Consider the following 20,731-nt stretch of genomic DNA (forward strand, 5'->3'; position numbering starts at 1 on the left):
CGCAACGATTGCAAAAAGTACCTGTCCCCTTTTTAAGACAGAACAGCCAACATGACCACTGTGCCTCGCAGGCTTGTCTGTTTGAGATAGATACAAACCACCCGGAGCACTGTTCCTGCACTCTGGCCGCATTCACACACATTTACTGGGACCTTAATGAGCCGAACGTATTATAGATGCCTCGGTGGGCATCAGCACTCAATGCCCAGCAGTGCTTTGGGCACTGAACATTGCATTATCCTCTCCGGAGAGTCACTCACTGAGGGACACCAGTTGCCGCTATCTGCAATTCCAAGAATTATCCCACGTTATTTTTTTTTAAATGTACACAACCTTATGTAATCTTTTTGCTGATTGTTATAAATAAAGAACGGAAAGAATGTCTTTCAATGAAATAAAGTCAGCTCCATGCTAACGAGGTCGATTCATCACTGCCTCCATCTCGCGCCCACAAGGTGACAGGTTTTTCAAATGAAAGGACTCTTGGGAATCGAACAAAATTGAAAGTTAGCGAACACCTAACTCCAGCTCCAATCTAAAAAGTGGAGTGAAATAGATGCGTTTAATTTAATACCGCTAATGCATTTACTTTTTTGCTGCAGGTATTATTTTTTTTGAATTCGTTTTATGGGATGTGGGCGTCACTGGCAAGGCCCGCATTTATTGCCCATCCCTAGTTGCCCCTGAGAAGGTGGTGGTGAGCCACCTTCTTGAACTGCTGCAGTCCGTGTGGTGAAGGTACTCCCACAGTGCTGTTAGGGAGGGAGTTCCAGGATTTTGACCCGGCGACAATGAAAGAACGGCCAATATATTTCCAAGTCTGGATGGTGTGTGACTTGGAGGGGAACTTGGAGGTGGTGGTGTTCCCATGCGTCTGCTGCCCTTGTCCTTCTAGGCGTTCGAGGTCACGGGTTTGGAAGGAGTTGCCGAAGAAGCCTTGGCAAGTCTCTGCAGTGCATCTTGTAGATGGTACACACTGCAGCCACGGTACGCCGGTGGTGGAGGGAGTGCGTGTTTAAGGTAGTGGATGGGCTATAATTAAGCAACATCACTTGCTCCCAAATCTAACCATTCCAGGAAGCAGTCAGGACTGCCACAAAAGGATTGACGACCTCTGCAATCTCTTCAGACCTACTCCCTTGGTTGCCGGGCTCCGAAGGTGTTTCATTGCATCGGGCAACCAACATTGCATTATTAGCTCTCCGGTGCTGACTTCATGACACAAATCCAGCATTGCCTTGGCTTGCCCCTCCCTATCTCGGTAAACTTCTCCAACCCTCCAACTCTCCGAGATCTCTGCTCTCCTCCAATTCTGGCCTCTTGCACATCCCCCGATTTTATTCGCTCCACTATTGGCAGCCGTGCCTTCAGCTGCCTTGACCTTAAGCTCTGGAATTCCCTCTCTTAACCTCTCCGCCTCTCTACCTCTCTCCTCCTTTTAAGTCGCTCCTTAAAACATAAGAACTAGGAGCAGGAGTCGGCCATTCGGCCCCTCGAGCCCGCTCTGCCATTCAATAAGATCATAGCTGATCTTTTACCTCAACTCCACTTTCCTGCACTATCCCCATATCCCTTGATTCCCTTAATATCCCCAAAAAATCTTCCTCTTTGACCAAGCTTTTGGTCATCTGTCCTAATATCACTATGGCCGTGATTTTATCAATGGAGGCGGGTTGGGTGCGGGTCAGGTGGTTTCGGGCTTCCAGTCCCACCCCCAGCTGCATCTGACCCACAGATGTGATTTTACGTTGATTGACCTTGTTAAGCCCACCCTGCGGGCTTGCCGGCCAATTAAGAGGAAGCCGGTCAGATGACGTTATTTGATGACGCGTCATCTGCCGGTTTCCTTAAAGGGACCATGCACAATTTTTTTTTAACAGTTGATTTCTCCGTGTTTGACAGCATTGAGGTGCTGCAAACACTGACAGTCACTGCACAAAGGTGAGCTCTTGCACCCAGGCTCTCCAATGACTCCAATAGATGACAGCTGCAGGTGAGGTGACAGACGCGATCTGTCACTGCTGAGAGAGGTTCTCCCAATGAGGTGGGACTGGACATGGATTTCAAAACTTGTAACCTAAAGAAAAGTGTAAATGTATTAAAAATGCATTTCCCAACATTTTCTTACCTCTGAGACTCACCAGTGCACCATTAGATCCTTCACACCAATTCTGCAGCTGTCATCAATCCAGAAACATTACAGCAGACTCACAACACGCCACATTTACCTGGCATGGTGTCCGGACATCAGGAAACCAGAGGCAGAAGCGGCAAAATTCCAAAATAGCCTGTCAACTACTAGTAATTACCTGTTAATAGGCAGGTAATTGCCTTTAATCCTCTTCCTGCCACTAGGTGTCGGGTACAAGCGCAAATCGGGGACCCGACACTTGGGAAAACTGTTTGGAGGCGGTTTGACTGTGGGATCACAACCCGCTGTCAATCAAAACGATTTTACCCTTTGGCCCACCTCTAAACCTGCCCTCTGAGCGCTGGCAAAATCCAGCCCTTTGTGTCAGATTTTGCCTGATAACGCTCCTGTGAAGCACCTTGGGACGCTTGACTATGTTAAAGGCGTGATAGAAATGCGAGTTGTTGTTTTGTGCAGTATTCGCAGATTAGTCACTATTTAAAACTGGGCAAGTTGGCAGGACCACTAGGAGGCTCCAATTTCTGGTGGAGCTCTGCAATCAAAGCAATTAATTGAAGTATCTATTTTTCAAAGAGGGGCGAATGCTCCGTCTTGATGACCCGAGTTATGGGGAATCTGGCAGAAGGTCGTAAAGAACTTGTTTACAATTAGAAACATAGAAACATGGAAGATAGGAGCAGGAGTAGGCCATTCAGCCCCTCGAGCCTGCTCCGCCATTTAATGAGATCATGGCTGATCATCCAAATTCAGTACCCTGTCCCTGCTTTCTCCCCATATCCCTTGATCCCTTTAGCCTTAAGAAATATATCTAACTCCTTTTTGAATATATTTAATGAATTGGCCTCAACTGCCTTCTGTGGTAGAGAATTTCACAGGCTCACCACTCTCTGGGTGAAGAAATTCCTCCTCATCTCTGTCCTAAATGGCTTACCCCTTATCTTTAGACTGTGACCCCTGGTTCTGGACTCCCCCGCCATCGGGAACATCCTTCCTACATCTAGTCCTTTTAGAATTTTATAAGTTTCAATGAGATTGCCTCTCATTCTTCTAAACTCTAGCGAATATAAGCCTAATCGACCCAATCTCTCCTCATACGTCATTCCTGCCATCCCAGGTATCAGTCTGGTGAATCTTCGCTGCACTCTCTCCATGGCAAGAACATCCTTCCTCAGATAAGGCGACCAAAACTGCACACAATACTCCAGGTGTGGTCTCACCAAGGCCCTGTACAACTGCAGCAAGACATCCTTGCTCCTGTACTCGAATCCTCTCACTATGAAGGCCAACATACCATTTGCCTTCTTAATTCTGCGACACTCAGAAAATCTTTCCCCCTCCTCCACCCCTCCCCCACCCAACCCCGATTTCACACTGCTTTCCTCCTCTGTTTCTGTTCATTTTATAAATATTTTATGTTCAAATAATGACATAATTGGGGAATCCTAGCCTGGAGGATTTGCTGAGCCCAATTAGCATAAAGGAGTTGCATTATCATCAATTAGGGATGTAATAATTAGAAAATGGCACTTCCTTCACTGATTTACCAACACTCAATACTTGCATAAAAATAATTCCACAAAAAAATCTCGAAATAGGTAAGGAGGAAACTGTAGAAATCAACCTGCTTTTAACAGGAGATGTTGCTGTAATTTCCTCTAATTCATAGAGACGCTTTTTAAATAGACTCTGTAGACTGTTTGCTGTAATGCGCTGTTAAAAAGACTCTGTTTGCTGATTAAATAAACTTTGCTGTAAAATAGACTGCCGTAAGCCCCGCACCGCTACCAAGTCATTGGCTGTCACAGTGCCGCTTACTGGCTGACACAGTGGTGTCAGTAGACACTCTGTGCAAAACATCCTTCTAGAGCCTCAAGGTTTATAGCTCCTCGCTGCCTCAAAGCAAGATTGATATAAACTACAATGCCTGCTCAACAACAAAACAACAACAACTTGTATTTATATAGCGCCTTTAACATAGTAAAACGTCCCAAGGCGCTGCACAGGAGTTTTTCAAACAAAAAATTTGACACCGATCCACATAAGGATAAATTAGGGCAGGAGCTTGGTCAAAGAGGTAGGTTTTACGGAGCGTCTTAAAGGAGGATAGAGAGGTAGAGAAGCGGATAGGTCTAGGCAGGGAATTCCAGAGCTTAGGGCCCAGGCAGCAGAAGGCACGACCACCAAAGGTTGAGCGATTATAATCAGGGATCCTCAAGAGGGCAGAATTAGAGGAGCGCAGATATCTCGGCTGGGTGGGGGGGTGGGTGTGCGGGGTTGTGGGGCTGAAGGAGATTACAGAGATAGGAAGGGGCGAGGCCATGGAGGGATTAGAAAACAAGGATGAGAATTTTGAAATCGAGGTGCTGTTTAACCGGGAGCCAATGTAGGTCAGCGAGCACAGGGGTGATGGGCGAACGGGACTTGGTGCGAGTTAGGTCACGGGCAGCAGAGTTTTGGATGACCTCAAGTTTACGTAGGGTGGAATGTGGGAGGCGAGCCAGGAGTGTATTGGAGTACTGGAGTACTCCACTCCAATAACCAGGTATCAGAACAGTGGGAAGGTGGGGGGGGTGGGGGGGGGCTGGTGGCGGAGGGGGTGGTTGGGCAAAGGGAACAATCCCATTACCATTTTCAAATTCTGCTTTGAAACTCTCATTTTCTTCCCATCTCCAATAGCCAAACTGCAGATTTAGTTTTTTATTCGCAGCTCTAAAGGAGAAGATCAAATTTGTTTCTGTAAATGAAAGTTGATCGAGACAAGCCATGATGAGAAGAGCCTCTGGGGAGAGATGCAGAAAAAGACCAAGGAAGAACCAGAACATCATTCAAAAGGAAGCCTTGACTGATGTAGGGTAGAAATGGGGGAAGTACCTTGTGGGTGCAATGGTGATTACAAAAAAGAAAGACTTGCATTTCTACAGCGCCTTTCACAACCTCAGGACATCCCAAAGCGTTTTACAGCCAATGAAGTACTTTTGAAGTGGAGCCACTGTTGTAATGTAGGAAACGTGGCAATTTGCGCACAGCAAGCTCTCACAAACAGCAAGAAGAAGAATCACCTAGGCACATCTTTCACTACCTTACGTGAAAGGGAGAGAGAAGGCAAAAGGCCAACAGGAAATGGAAGGTGCGCTGAAGAAGAAAGGGTTAACAACTGGAAGACAATCTAGAGAAACGGGATGTGTTTTACGGGCCACCATTACAGAAGTAGTCTTGCCTCGCTGTAGCCCTTGAGCTGCAATTTTGCAATATTGCTAACCTCTATTGAGTAAAAAGCTATTAGCGTCTTGCTGTTCAAGTGTAGGCCCAATTACTTAAATGATTAAAAAAAAGGACATTTGATTTAGTAAATGATTGATTCTGTATCTGAGCTTGAGTTATTGCTGCATTAGAGATGATTTATCTTTTTAATGAAATTAGGCACCTTCCCTGAACACCACAATAACTTGCTGCAAAATAAGGAAGCATTAAGCCTGGACAATGCACAGCAGATATCTGTCCCTTGACCCATGTTTATTTTGGAAGCAAGAAACAAAAGATATCCCAGACCCTGGAGATCATTAGGATGCAGTGGTGCATAGGAATACAATCTACTAAAGGTGGGTGAGGAAAGGTTGGTGCAATTAATCTTTGGAATTTAAGCAGCATCTCGATATAACAATGCATTAAAATTACAGGTTTGTAAAATGTATTGACATTCTGTGTGCCTCATTACATTCTCTCCAATACAGATGGGAAGAGACGCCAATTTTCCAAAACTCCCTGGACTCAGCAAAGGTCCCGGCAGACTGGAAAACTGCTAATGTAACGCCCTTATTTAAAAAGGGCAGTAGACAGAAGGCTGGAAACTATAGACCGGTTAGCCTAACATCTGTGGTAGGTAAAATATTGGAGTCCATTATTAAGGAGACAGTAACAGGACATTTGGATAATCATAATTTAATAGGACAAAGTCAGCATGGTTTCATGAAGGGGAAGTCATGTTTGACAAATTTGCTGGAGTTCTTTGAGGAAGTAACATACAGGGTGGATAAAGGGGAACCAATGGACGTAGTGTATTTAGACTTCCAAAAGGCATTTGACAAGGTGCCACACAAAAGATTATTGCTTAAGATAAAAAATCACGGGATTGGGGGTAATATTCTGGCATGGATAGAGGATTGGCTATCTAACAGAAGGCAGAGAGTTGGGATAAATGGTTCATTCTTGAACTGGCAATCAGTAACTAGTGGTGTTCCACAGGGGTCAGTGCTGGGTCCCCAACTCTTTACAATCTATATTAACGATTTGGAGGAGGGGACCGAGTGTAACATATCAAAGTTTGCAGATGATACTAAGATGGGAGGGAAAGTAGTGAGTGAGGAGGACATAAAAAACCTGCAAGGGGACATAGACAGGCTAAGTAAGTGGGCAGAGATTTGGCAGATGGAATACAATACTGGAAAGTGTGAGGTTATGCACTTTGGCAGGAAAAACCGTAGAGCAAGTTATTATCTTAATGGCAAGAAACTGGAAAGTACTGAAGTACAAAGGGATCTGGGGGTCCTGGTGCACGAAACTCAAAAGGTTAGTATGCAGGTGCAGCAAGTGATTAAGAAGGCCAATGGAATGTTGGCTTTCATTGCTAGGGGGATAGAATATAAAAATAGGGAGGTATTGCTTCAGTTGTACAAGGTATTGGTGAGACTGCACCTGGAATACTGCGTACAGTTTTGGTGTCCATACTTAAGAAAGGACATACTTGCTCTCGAGTCAGTACAAAGAAGGTTCACTCGGTTAATCCCACAGATGAGGGGATGGACATATGAGGAGAGGTTGAGTAGATTGGGACTCTACTCATTGGAGTTCAGAAGAATGAGAGGCGATCTTATTGAAACATATAAGATTGTGAAGGGGTTGGATCGGGTGGATGCGGGGAGGATGTTCCCGATGATGGGTGAAACGAGAACTAAGGGGCATAGTCTTAGAATAAGGGGCTGCTCTTTCAAAACTGAGATGAGGAGGAACTACTTCACTCAGAGGGTGGTAGGTCCATGGAATATGCTGCCCCAAAAAGCTGTAGAAGCTACATCATTACATAAATTTAAAACAGAAATAGACAGTTTCCTAGAAGTAAAGGGAATTAAGGGTTACGGGGAACGGGCAGGAATTTGGACATGAGTCTAGGTTCGGATCGGTCATGGCCCTGTGGGTAGCGGAGCGGGCCCAGGGGCCGTGTAGCCTGATCCTGCTCCTATTTCGTGTGTCTAATTCTGTTAGATTCAGGAGATGGTTCCGTGATAGTAGATTGGCGGTTAGGATCAGATCAGCCATGATCTTATTGAATGGTGGAGCAGGCTCGAGGGGCCGATTGGCCTACTCCTGCTCCTATTTCTTATGTTCTTATGTTCTCACACCCAGATGGTGCCTTTCCATCGACACTTCTTGCGAGGAAACCTGAGCCTACTTTTCAAAACAAATAATGATTTTTGTTAAAAAAAAGCATCTCCCGATGGGTTACTCGAACAGGTCCCATCGGCAGAACATTCTCGGCCATATGCGGCTGCAAGGTAAAGAAATCCAGCTGCAAGGTATGTTGTGACTTCTTTTTCCAGTTTGGGAGGAGAGGGTGTCGCCATTGTTACGCCCCCTCGTAATGCATTCTGGAATGGGTCCACCTCATAACAGCCAGCCTCTGACACTTCAGTGCAGTCTTCTTCTTCTCCTTCTTCTTCTCAGGCAGTCCCTCGGAACCGAGGATGACTTGCTTCCACATGAAAAATGAGCTCGCATGTGACTGATGAGTCCAATGCGGGACCTACAGTCTCGGTCACAGGTGGGGCAGACAGTGATTGAAGGGGCGGGTGGGTGGGGTGCTTGGGTTGACGTGCGCTGCCTGCGCTTGGCTTCCGCTTGCTCCCGGGGAAGAGACTCGAGGAGTTCGGCGCCTTCCCGGATGCTTCTCCTCCACTTTGTGCGGTCTTGGGCCAGGGATTCCCAGGTGTCGGTGGGGATGTTACACTTTTTTAAGGAGGCTTTGAGGGTGTCCTTGAAGCGTTTCCTCTGCCCACCTGGGGCTCTCTTGCCGTGCCGGAGCTCCGAGTACAGCACTTGTTTTGGGAGTCTCGTATCGGGCATGCGGACAATGTGACCCATCCATTGGAGATGATTGAGCATGGTCAAAGCTTCGATGCTGGGGATGTTGGCCTGAGCGAGAACACTGACGTTGTTGCACCTATCCTATCCTATCCTATACTGAGGGAGCGCTGCATCGACGGAGGTGCCGTCTTTCGGATGAGACGTTAAACGGAGGGCCCCAATCTGCCTCCTCAGGGTGGATGTAAAAGATCACACGGCGCTATTTCGAAGAAGAGCAGGGGAGTTCTCCCCACTGTCCGGGCCAATATTTATCCCTCAATCAACATCACTAAAAACAGATTATTTGGTCATTTATCACATTGCTGTTTGTGGGAGCTTGCTGAGCGCAAATTGGCTGCCGCATTTCCTACATTACAGCAGTGACTACACTCCAAAAAGTACTTCATTGGCTGTAAAGCGCTTTGGGACGTCCAGAGGTTGTGAAAGGCGCTGGGGAAATGCAAGTTCTTTCTTTCTGCTCTGTCACAGTGCTGTGAAATATTCTCGAGAACATTAATTAACATACAGGCATCCCTCCCCAACCGCAGGTTTGCCATACGCGGATTCCACGTATACGCGGTTTCCACTGTGACAATTTTTGTCAACCGCGGCCGTGAAATTCGCGTATCTGCGGTTTTTCATTTAGGAATAAGCTATTTATATGTTTTTATATGTGTTTATAGTGATTTTGTCATCCGCGGTTTTACTAACCTCGAGGGTTTTCAGGAACGTATCCCCCGCGGTTGGGGACGGATTCCTGTATTTTTAAAAATATATACTTTTTTTTCGCTATAGACAAGAAGTGAAGATAGGGATTGGTCGTCGAAGTGTGGTCATCTGAGATTTACACTCAAACCGGGCTAAGCAGAGGGGTTGGCATTCGCCTCCGTCTAAGGGTATCGTCTTTCAGCAGTCCGAGTGGACATGAGTCCACGGGATAAAGCTGTTAATTAAATCATGGGCAATCTCTCTCGGGGGTGCCATAATGTAGGGTATGGAAATGTCACGGGGCCGCAGTAGAGAGTATTTTTCTGAGTTGGGTTCAGGGCCTTACTGGGACGAGAGAGAGGGAGCTGCACTCTGCATCTGGGTGTGCTGTACTTAATCTGAGAGGAGTTGATAGCGACAATGGGCATGAAAAAGATTCCAGTTCCCCACCAGCAGCATCCCTTGCCTTGAGGAGCACGAATAAAACAACCACAAATTCTTAACTGGGTTAGAAAAAGGGAGACTGTTACCTCAAACAATGAATCGTACAATGTGTTCTGTGTTCTTCCTCTCCTCTCCTGAATGGGTCAACTCAACGGGCGCCAATTGCCTTCTGGTACGTTGCTCAGTGACCGTTCTTCATGTGTAATCCTAGACAGTGAATGTTGACACGCAAGCATGGTCCCATTGCCACCTGATGCCTACATGATCAACAATGCAGGTGCAGTGATCAGGTGCAGGAACAGTGGCCGATTTTGGGCTCCCTTACCCTATGGCACTGAGGACTACATTTGCACCCCAACTACCCATCCTGGATAAGATCAGCTCATCAGCACAGACTGGGGATCATACTTTAGATCACTTTTGGTCTGTATGGCTCAGGTCTATATTGGGTTCACTTAAGCCACCAAGAAGGACAAGGGCAGCAGGCGTATGGGAACACCATCACCTGCAAGTTCCCCTCCAAGTCACACACCACCCTGACTTGTAAATATATCACCGTTCCTTTATCGTCGCTGGGTCAAAATCCTGGAACTCCCTCCCTAACAGCACTGTGGGAGTACCTTCACCACACGGACTGCAGCGGTTCAAGAAGGCGGCTCACCACCACCTTCTCGAGGGCAATTAGGGATGGGCAATAAATGTTGGCCTTGCCAGCGACGCCCACATCCCATGAACGAATATTTTTTAAAAAGCGAGAGCTGGCTGGGGCGGAGATCACCTCTTACAAAAGGTAGGCACTGCAAGGAATTCAGGGCCAGCGTGATCTCCTGGACTAGTTTTGATCGCCGTGGACACGGGGGGGAGGCCAGAGAGGAATTTCCCAGATTTTTTTCCCCCAAATTGGCCTGGGTTTTTAATCTGGTTTCTTGGTCTCTGCCAGCAGATCACATGGTTTTTAGGTGGTGTGAAGAGTGTATCTGTATCGTGATACACCAGGTATCACAACTGTGTGGGACAGGTTGGATGGGCCAGAGGGTCTTTTCCTGTCCATCATTGTTCGTATGTAACCCACATTGTTCTGTTTTAAGTGGGTAGTTAAAAAGTGGATTTCTCAAAGCGCTCAGCAAAAGCTGCATCTGGGACTAAACTATTAGGGGGAAAAATTGAGTCGCACCCCCTTTGGGGCGCTAACTTCACCGGGCCCACCACGACCGAAATTGAGTGGTAGCGCCCCAAGTGGGAAGTGGGGTGCTACTGGAAGCGCCCCGCCTCCCTCTTGGGGTGCTGTGAGGGAATATCGCGGTGCCAAGCGCTGCGGCACGTCGCAACGCGGTATTACAGGCCTTCCTGCTCTTCTTAAAGGGGAAGGGCCTTGCGCAGCGCAACCTGGAGCCCAGCTGGGCCACCTGGATCGGAGTGCCGGCAAAAGAACCCGGCACTCCATGTGGTGGGGAGGGGGGGGGCTGCTCAAGAGGCCGGGGATGGCAGCGGAGGCAGGTGCTGGCAGGCAGCCAGCAACAAAAATGGCCGCCCGGCACCTCACCTTTAACTAGCGCTGGCCCGGCCGCAGTTAGGCCCCCCCCCCGACCCCGTCGGACATAGCGTTCGGTGGTAAGTCAGGGGGCGCTACCGAAGATCGCGGCCGGGGCGCAAGCGGGGCACTGCGCACGGTGATGATGTCATCGCCGGCAGCGCGGGACGCTAACGTTACCGCCGGCGCTAATCTCCTGCTGAATTTTGCAGGAGGCGTTGGCGGTGCCGCGCCCGGGCGCTAATTGCTTCGTTAGCGCCCTCTTGGGGGGCTAATTGGAGGCGCAAAGCAACCGAATTTTCCCCCTTAAGATTTACAAGAACGGAGCCAGAGTCCCAATGAACATGAGAAACGCCATCCTTGTTTTAACTTCAGAGTGAAATGGTTTCTCTGCATTGCGTGACGGCTAATAATCCTAAAGGGAATTGTCAACTGCACAGATTCTTTGCTCCATAAAGCACTTCTTCATAAAAGTAAGAGATTAAAATCCAATCACATGTTTTATCAATGAGCCTTGTCCTCCATACCCACCCCCAACTCCCCAGACACATTGAAAGACAATGTAATATTGTTCTTTGTATTCCTCTTACATAGCTTAATTTAAATTGTTATTTTGGTAGCCTATGAATGGTCAGGTAAAAAGATAATGAATAATTCAAGCTGTGGCTGAATCCCACATGGACTCAAAAATATAGACCTCTCCTTCATTCAATTAGGAGCTGGACAGAGACTTATGTTCTTAACAACTTTCACTAAGCAAATTACAAGAAATAAGGGCAGGAGTAGGCCATACGGCCCATCGAGTCTGCTCCGCCATTCAGTAAGATCATGGCTGATCTTCGACCTCAACTCCACTTTCCTGCACTATCCCCAAATCCCTTGATTCCCTGAGAGTCCAAAAATCTATCGATCTCAGCTTGAATATACTCAACGATTCAGCATCCACAGCCCTCTGGGGTAGAGAATTCCAAAGATTCACCACCCTCCGAGTGAAGAAATTTCTCCTCATCTCAGTCCTAAATGGCCATCCCCTTATCCTGAGACTATGGGCAGGATTTTATTGGGCCGTGGAGGCAGGATTGGAGGCGTGTGGGGGGTTAAAATCTCAAAATCGGGGGGCACGAACCCATCCCGGCCCCAACCCGCCTCCATGCCAGTTTCAAAGGAGGCGGATACCCGACCTGTGCTGGGAGCCGCCTCCCCGAGGCGGGAAGGGGATTAGTGCCAATTAACTGCCTGTTAACAGGTAGTTAACAGGCAGTTTTTAGCCTAATCCCTATTTTTATTGCTGAAGTGTGGGATTCCCGACGGCTCCAAACCACGCCAAGTTAGCGAGGTGGACCGTCGGGCTGAAGGGCTTGGAGGGGTCGAGATGTCCGGTGTTCAGGTGAGTGATGGGTGCATGAGTGCAGAGGTAAGTGTGTTTGGTGTGTGTAAAGTGTTTAAAGAAGTTTTACTTACATTTACTTACCTTTACAGCCTTCCTTCCTTCAGGTCTTGGGGGTCCCTCATCTCACCGGCACAGAAAGCAGAATGGCTGCGAGCTGTCAACAGTTGCAGCATTCAGATTTCTGTTCTGGAGAGATCTCTAAATCCTCCTGAGAGGAAGGAATTAACTTGGAGTACAGATAGTCAGTGTTTGACAGCTTCAAAGAGCTGTGAAACGCTGATATTTCATCTGTCAAAAGCTTTTGACAGATGAAATGTCAATCTGTGACGTCACCTGTTGCCGGGTGGCCCTTAATTGGCCTGCTGAGCCCGCTGGGCGGGCTCAACAAGGTCAATCAAGTGAAAATCACGTGGGTTGGCTACAACTCGATGGAGGCGGGACTACAACCCCAAAAGTTGTAGTCCCGCCTCCTACACGCCTCCTCAATGAAAATCCAGCCCTATGACTCCTGGTTCCAGACTCTCCAATTCAAGACTTTTACAACTCTATTTATATTCATGGCAGACTACAGTATCCACCGGAAAATCTACATTTCCTGTGAGGCGAAACTTGCAGTTTAAAGCGTGGGGTGAATGGAAGTTGTTTCCCTCAGGGTTTAAGTACAACCTTGTACTACTGAGTTATACCCCAGAAATTGTAAGGACACCCACTGTATACTGATTTATTTGATCGGTGGAAAAGCACATTAGCCTGAACTCTGTGGTCTGACAAAGTTATAAATCAGATTTATTACTGGAAATATATTTACACAGAAGAAACATAAACCAGCAGATAAAGAGTAATGCAGCACTTAGCTTACACCAATTCTCTTAACTAAGTCCAAAACCAAAAGAATAATCATTCGATTTCTTAAACTTTTTTTTTTAAGAGCACTTTTAACTGATTCGTTACCAAGACCACATCTCAGCCACACAGAGTTCAGCCTGACCACCATGATCGGGACCAAAATGGTTGAAAGAAGGGAATGAAGAAGTGACCAACCAAATTTGCCCATCAATAGGCCCCAGATAGCGAATTGCCGATTAAGTCACATCAATGACTTAATGCAGGGCCGTGTTCACACTGCAGGTTCATGAGCGCTGATATCCATTATCTGCATTATCCAGGAAGGCCAATCTGCCTCCTCTTATGAATACAGCTACCCACCGCTTATCTAGTTAGTTACCAGATTAAACAATTTGGCTCCAGTCTCAGGGTGTGGTCTAGCAAAGAAATAGCTGTTTGCCTCGAGCCCGAGATAGTTCAAAAAAAAATAGCCGAGAAAGAAAGAAAGAACTTGCATTTATATAGCGCCTTTCATGACCACCGGACATCCCAAAGCACTTTACAGCCAATGAAGTACTGTTTGAAGTGTAGTCACTGTTGTGATGTTGGAAACGCGGCAGCCAATTTACACACAGCAAGCTCCCACAAACAGCAATGCGATAATGACCAGATCATCTGTTTTTAGCGATGTTGCTTGAGGGATACATATTGGACAGGACATCGGGGAGGACGCCCCTGCTCTTCTTCAAGATAGTGCCGTGGGATCTTTTACGTCCACCTGAGAGGGCAGACGGGGCCTCGGTTTAACGTCTCAGCTGAAAGACGGCACCTCCGACAGAGCAGCACACCCTCAGCACCGCACTGGGAGTGTCAGCCTAGATTTCGTGCAGCTGATTAGAGTTGGTACTTTTCTTGGATTAACTTGTGCGTTTCATAGTACAGTGGTATTTTCCAGCCCCCCCACCCCAGCTGATGTAAGCGGGAATATTGGAAGCCGATTTCTGTTTTACGGACGTTACTACCGACCCTTCCAATGATCTTGGCCAGCCTCAGCCCCTGCGGATCTCGTGACTGGCATGCTGAAAGCAAGCCATAATTGTGCACCTTGCCAGATTCTTCTGATGGCTTGCATCCGCATCCCTCGCATGTCCAACTGAAACAGCCAATGGGATGCTCCGCAAACACAGCTTCGGAATTGGCTTCTACTGGAGATTGGCGCGTTGACGAGTTTTCTTTCACTGAAGTAACGATAGAGAGATGAGAGGCCATCTCCGTTTTACCGTCGCCTCTGCCCTGCATGCTTGAATTCCCTCGAAGCCATCCCCAGCAGACAAACCTCCACGCCCTGAAACATGAATTCATGAAGCCTACAACAAGAACTTTTATTTATGCAACACCTTTAACGTAGTAAAAACGTCCCAAGGCCCTTCACAGGAGTGTAACCAGACAAAAATCTAGGCTGACACTCCCAGTGCAGTACTGAGGGAGTGCCGCACTGTCGGAGGTGCCGTCTTTCGGGTGAGACGTTAAACTGAGGCCCTGTCTGCTCTCTCAGGTCGACATAAAAGATCCCATGGGCACTATTTTGAAGAAGAACAGGGGAGTTCTCCCCGATGTCCTGGTCGATATTTACCGCTTAATCAACATCACTAAAAAAAATCAGATAATCTGATCATTATCACATTGCTGTTTGTGGGAGCTTGCTGTGTGGAAATTGGCTGCCACGTTTTCTACATTACAACAGTGACTACACTTCAAAAAAAGTACTTCATTGGCTGTAAAGCGCTTTGGGACGTCCGGTGGTCGTGAAAAGCGCTATAGAAATACAAGTCTTTCTTTCTTTTAAAATTTGACACCGAGCCACGTAAGGAGATACTGGGACAGGTGGCCAAAAGCTTGGTCAAAGAGGTAGGTTTTAAGGAGAATCTTAAAGCAGGAGAGAAAGGTAGAGAGGCGGAGAGGTTTAGGGAGGGAATTCCTGAGCTTCGGCCCTAGGCAGCTGAAGGCACGGAAAATCAGGGATGTGCAAGAGGCGAGAGTTGGAGGAACACAGAGATCGCGGAGGGTTGTAGAGCTGGGAGGGGATACAGAGATAAAGAGGTGTGAGGCCATGGAGGAATTTGGGCTCAGCAAGCACAGGGGTGATGGGTAAATGGCTTCTTACAGGAGACCCCTAGAAGTGAGAAATATTTGCAGGAAGCTCTCTGAGATGCTTCAGGATTTGCAGGAAATACATCAATATTTGCAAGGGATGCTTAAAATTGAGTTAATGTTTGCAAGGGTTCCCCAGGAGCGTGCCAATATTTGCAGGGGTACCTCAGGGCATTTAAAAATCCTCCAACAACAATTCACTACCTGAAGGAATGAGACTCCCTATTTTAATTGTTCCCTTTCTGAGCCAGAGAGGTTGTTTGGCAGTCATTAACAATTACCACGTTGCGAAAATTACGAGACTGAGGGGGTGATTTTGCCAATGGGGAGCTTTTGGAGGCGGGACTCCCACTTGTCGGGTTTCAGTCCTGCCTCCAACAACTTCTGGCCAACCCACGCTATTTTCCCTTGATTGACCTTGTTAAGCCCGCCCAGCGGGCTCAGCAGGCCAATTAAGGGAATGCCGGTTGCAGAGAACATCAACGTATGACATTTCATCTGTCAAATTTTTGACAGATGAATGGTCATCGTTTGACAGTTCTGTGAAGCTGTCAAACACTGACATTCTCTGTAGTTTGATGAGGTCTTGAATTCAAGACTCATCAAACCTCTTTCTTTTGCAGAAATGAGATGGTTGTTGCACCTGAGAATGCAACGGCCATCTGTCATCTCCAACACGGAGGTCCGAGACTCTCCGCATACCCACCGACTGAAGCCTGCAGGAAGAAACAAAGGTAAGTGCACTTTTACTAACATTTTGCACTTACCTCAGATACTCACCTCTCCACTCTTGCACCCATCACTTAATTTCATAGCACACTTTTGCACTCCCCCCGACCCCCGCAGACCCAGTACTCGCCTCGCTGAGCTGGCGGGTTGTGGAGCCTTCGGGAAGCCCGCACTTGTGAGGGCAAAAGGGGCTAATCCTATTTTCTGCCTGTTAACTACCTGTTAACAGGCAATTAATAGGCTTTAATCCCTTCCCGTCTCCAAGGAGACGGGACCCGGCTACCCGCCTCCTGACAAGATGGCACGGAGGCGGGTTGGGGGCGGGTTGGGCACCTGCCCCCAAATTCTGCCATTTTCCTGGCAGTCCCGCCTCCCCAGGGCTGGCAAGATCGCGCCCTTAACTTTCTGCGGCGAGTTTAATGGTCGATGAATGTGTAAATGCAGCAACTTCATGAAACTCACGGGTGGGGGGTGGGTGGTTTAGGGCGAGATGCCATTTTCACAAAGCAAACGGTGGAGCGGCGCAAATCGTCCAGCCACTTGTGGCGATTCACAATTCGCGGAGTAGCGCTTCCTTGCCGCAAGATGCCGGCTGATTCTCCCATTAATAACGGCATGTGTCGTTCACGTGCTGTTACTGGTTCAGCCAATTGCAGCCCATTTTTTCTTTTGGAGATAAAAATAGCCTCAGAACTGCATCCAACTTGCACCACCACATTATCCAATGATTCTCTTACTGAGACGCGATGAAATTGGTTGCTTGTTGCCTTTATGCCGCCCCCCCACCCCCCCCCCCCATAACCCCCTACCCCCGTCACAATTTCGAGCAGCTGGTCAAAAGTTGGCACCAGCCACAAGCAGATCGTTGAACCCACGTCACATCCCCGACTGGCCCCGAGTGTGAAAATGTCACATCCTTGCCACCAGATTGTACTGTGTAATTATGCTACCTCCTAGGGAATGTTGGCTCCATAACAAAACTTCTTTTCCAACATCCATGTAATTAATGGAAAAGTTGACAGCACAACTACAGCGTGTAAGATAATCTAGGCCAACAAGTACAACATCAACAACTTGCATTTATATAGCGCCTTTGATGTAGTAAAATGTTCCGAGGCGCCTCACAGGAGGCGTGATCAGACAAAGATTGGCACTGAGCCAAAGAAGGAACTATTAGGACTGGTGACCAAAAGCTTTGGTCAAAGAGGTAGGTATTAAGTAGTACCTTAAAAGGAGAGAGGCTGGGAGGTTTTTGGGGAGGGAATTCCAGAGCTTGGGGCCTAGTCGGCTGAAGGCACGGCCGCCAATGGTGGGGCGAAGGACGTGAGAGATGCACAAGAGGCCAGAGTTGGAGGAAGGTAGAGATCTCGGAGGGTTGTAGCGCTGGAGGAGGTTAGAGAGATTTTCCAGTGCAGTACCGAGGCAGTTTTGCATTGTCGGAGGTGATGTCCTTCAGATTAAACGTTATATTGAAGACTCGTCTGCCTGTTCCAGGAACACATTACCAGAACATGCAGTAAGCATGGCATCACTGCAGTCTTTCAAAAGGGAGCTGGCCAAGTTCCTGACATGGAAATCTCAAGTCACGGACATCTCAAGCCATAGAGGTTGGCTGAGACGAAGTTGGAATTATTGCTGTCAGTTACTGCAGTGCCCTGGAGCACCTTTGGGGGTGGGAGCAGATTTTTCCCAGCGTCTTTTTCTCTAAAGTGGCCTCTCCCAGGAGATTTCACAACTGGGGGAGGGTGGGTTGAAGGTGCACGTAGGCTGAGACGGGGCTTGATGGATCAGTGTGACTTTTCCAGCCCTGTCCATACATTACGTTCATACCTGACACTCCCAGTGCCGTGCTGAGGGAGGGCTGCACTGTCAGAGGTGCTGTCTTTCGAATGAGGCATTAAACCGAGGCCCCGTCTGCTCTCTCAAGTGAATGTAAAAGAACGCATGGCGCTATTTCAAAGAAGAGCCGGCGGAATATTTATCCCGCAACCAACACCACTAAAACAGATTATCTGGCTGGGGGGTCTTGAGCGAGGGGTCACAGTCTCAGGATACGGGGTAGGACATTTAGGACTGAGATGAGGAGAAATTTCTTCACTCAGAGGGTGGTGAACCTGTTGAATTCTCTACCACAGTAAGCTGTGGAGGCCAAGTCATCATTGGATATATTTAAGAAGGAGATAGATAGATTTCTAGACACAAAAGGCATCAAGGGGTATGGGGAGAGAGCGGGAATATGGTATTGAGATCGAGGATCAGCCATGATCATATTGAATGGCGGAGCAGGCTCAAATGGCCGACTCCTGCTCCTATTTTTCTAGGTTTCTATGTTTCTATCTGGTCATTATCTCATTGCTGTTTGTGGAACTTTGCTGTGCGCAAATTGGCTGCTGCATTTTACACCAGGGAGTTGTCCTGATGTTCCGGCCAATATTTGTCCCTTGACCACTACTACCTGAATACACATTGGCCATCTCATTGCTGTTTGTGGGATGGCTGAATGGCTGCCACTTCCACCAAAATGCTAACAAACAATGCACTTGGAAAAAAAAATGTTAGCGTGCGAATTGCTTTGAGAACCTTTCACATTGAAATGTTGGATATCAATGCAAATATTATTATTGTTAGATCACTGTGGTAATGTGTACTCTACTTCTTTGAGCAGATTGTGCAAAGCAGGAACAGTCCCATCATCATAAGTGGCAAATAATTTTTTTTTTTCCTAGGTCAACAGTCCTCTGGTGGATTGATTCAGTCCTTGCATTGCGCAGGTTTTAAGACTGTGGGGCCGGCCCACAGGGGACCTTCAATGTCATTACTGTCTGTCTGCCACTCACTGGATTTATGACCCTTTTCCGCATTTGTAAATTTACCAGCATTTTATTCCTGTTCATAGAATCATACGGCACAGAAGGAGGCCATTCGGCCCATCGTGCCGGTGCTGGCTCTTTGAAAGAGCTCTCCAATCAGTCCCACTGCCCCCCGCTCTTTCCCCATAGCCCTGCAAATTTTTTCCCTTCAAGTATTTATTCAATTCACTTGTTTGAAAGTTACTATTGAATTTGCTTCCACCGCTCTTTCAGGCAGCGCATACCAGATCACAACAACTTGCTGCGGAAAAAAATATTCTCCTCATCTCCCCTCTGGTTCTGAAAACAAAACAAAAAATTCTACAAATGACAGCACTATTTTCTTTTGGGTAGCGGACACCGTCTTTTGGGAGTGAGGGTCCCTGAGGCTATGTCAATATATGTATGGGGGGGTCTCCAGAACTGAGTCAATATTTGCGGGCGGCCCTTTGGGCATTAAATCAGGGATATTGAATCAGCCTCTCCCCGTTATACAGCTCTCCCGATTTCCATATCCATTGTGGGCAGCTGATCCAATATCACCTGTATGACACTATCCCCCAAAGACAAAAGTACCCCCATATTTGCAGGGGTTCCCTTGGAATGTAATAATGTTTGCAGGGTGTCCTCTCATTCAGAAAAGTTTGAAAATCACTGCTGCACTGGACAGCCGGCACACTTATCACATGCTCGATTAAGATTCTATACAGTGGAGTAAGCCTCCTAACCTACTTTACCCAGAGAGTGGTGAGAATGTGGAACTCGCTACCACAGGGAGTGGTTGAGGCGAATAGTATAGATGCTAGATAAGCATATGAGGGAGAAGGGAATAGAGGGTTATGCTGACAGATTTAAATGAGGAAAGACGGGAGGAGGCTCGAGTGGAGCATAAACGGCGGCATGGACTGGTTGGGCCGAATGGCCTGTTTTTGTGCCGTATGACATGAATCAGTCATTCCTGAAAGAAAGACTTATGAAATAATACTGAGCGGCCTGCGGGTGGCGCTGTCCAGGGAGAGTATAAATACTCGGGCACGGGCCCAGCTTGCGCAGGACATTCTTAACAGGAACTAGTGAAGGACACCACTAGACCTCCATGTTGTAAAACAGTTGATTAAAGTCTTGTTTAACGCTTAGACCAAGTGCCTAGTAGTTTTCTTACTTCACCGTATATCCTATGTAATCCTGTGTAACCTCAATTCAGTCCCAACGTCAGGAACTTACAGGTAAATTGACCAACTCCACGTTCCCAACAGGGCGCCATGCTCAACGGGAGAGCAAGATCAACAAATTTATCCTACAGAACATTAATACTGGCTTGTGTCTCAACCCCATAGGGATGTACAGGACCAGTGTCTAGGAGACTGCAATACCTCTCACACACTCTCTCTGTCAAAACAGGAACAAAGTCGGAAAAATTCAGGACATCCGTTGCTCACATGCCCCTGTGCTTTGGTTCAGTTGTGGGCAGCCTGAACAAACAATGACGAACAGGAAAAGACCTTCTGGTCCATCCAGTATAATATTTACCTTTGGCACCCTATTTTATATTAATTCGCTACAGAAGGCCCTAGAAGGATTGTCCCCAGCAGTTCACCGAAAGACTCTCAGATCCACAACTCCAGTATCCCGAGCAGCACTGAGGGAGTGCCGCACTGTCGGAGGTGCCGACTTTCGGATGAGACGTTAAACCGAGGCCCCGTCTGCTCTCCGTAAAAGATCCCACGGGCACTGTTTCGAAGCAGAGCAGGGGGAGTTCTCCCCGGTGTCCTGAGGCAAATATTTATCTCTCAATCAACATCACTAAAAGCAGATGATCTGGACATTATCACATT

The 20,731-nt window shown here is 47.4% G+C and overlaps 1 protein-coding gene across 2 annotated transcripts in view; it reads left to right on the forward strand.

The window, feature by feature from the left end:
- The window catches only part of lrrn2 (leucine rich repeat neuronal 2), a 248,579-nt gene that overhangs the window by 71,925 nt on the left and 155,923 nt on the right, over positions 1–20,731 (forward strand). The gene's annotated exons all lie outside the window — the stretch shown is intronic.

The sequence above is a fragment of the Somniosus microcephalus genome, chromosome 18, assembly GCF_052327205.1.
Source record: "Somniosus microcephalus isolate GS21.2 chromosome 18, FLI_Smic_1.0, whole genome shotgun sequence".
Lineage (NCBI taxonomy): Eukaryota > Metazoa > Chordata > Chondrichthyes > Squaliformes > Somniosidae > Somniosus > Somniosus microcephalus.